At 58.4% G+C, this 770-nt stretch overlaps 1 protein-coding gene across 5 annotated transcripts in view; it reads left to right on the forward strand.

Annotated features, from left to right (window-relative positions):
• Positions 1-770, forward strand: part of TFAP2A (transcription factor AP-2 alpha (activating enhancer binding protein 2 alpha)) — a 20,845-nt gene that overhangs the window by 6,692 nt on the left and 13,383 nt on the right. The gene's annotated exons all lie outside the window — the stretch shown is intronic.

Genomic DNA, 770 nt, shown 5'->3' on the forward strand with positions numbered 1-770 from the left:
CCTCCCTCCCTCTTTTCCTCCCTTCCTCCAGCCGGGCTCTCCCTCCTTTCCTCCCTCCCCTCTTCCCACTCCGGGCTCCTCTCCCTCGCCCACACTTTCTTTCTCACACACGCACGCAGACACATCCTCCCTCTCTGCACTCTCTCCCTCTGTCTCCCTCTCTCCCTCTTTCTCTTTCACTTTTGCATGCCCTGCAACCTTTTAAAATGTGGCCCCTTCCCTGTGATTCGCCAGACGCTGCGCCGCTGCCCCCCGCGCGCTCGCCCGCTCCCTCTCTCGCCCGCTTTTTGTCTCTCGCGCTCCCGCTCCCCGCCTCCGATTTGCTACACTGAGGCTCCCGTCAATGGACTGCATTGAGCGCCGGCTCCAGCGCGAGTTGCCTCTCCGCTTCACGCTCGATTTCCAGGCATTCTTCCCTTATTAAGTATTCGTGTAACATTAATAGTCATGAATATCTGCTATTAGGAGGCTCCAGGAACGCTGCCCAGCGCGGTTATTAGAAGCTCAAGCGGAGCCGCCACTAAGAAAAGAGGGGAGACACGGATTAAGGAACACGCGCGCACGCATACACACACAGACACACACTTTTTCTTTTGGGGGGGCTTTTCGTTTTCTAAGGAACTTTGAATCACAACCGATCACGGCAAGATAGAGACCGAGGGGTTCGACCTGCCGAAGGCGCCGCTCGAATCGGTGGTTCAAGTTCGGATGGACCAGAGCGGGGCTCCGGCGCTAGCGGGAGCGGCGGCGCGGTGACTGGAGTCGAGGGT

The sequence above is a fragment of the Myotis brandtii genome, unplaced genomic scaffold (genome assembly GCF_000412655.1).
Source record: "Myotis brandtii unplaced genomic scaffold, ASM41265v1 scaffold649, whole genome shotgun sequence".
In the NCBI taxonomy this organism is placed as follows: domain Eukaryota; kingdom Metazoa; phylum Chordata; class Mammalia; order Chiroptera; family Vespertilionidae; genus Myotis; species Myotis brandtii.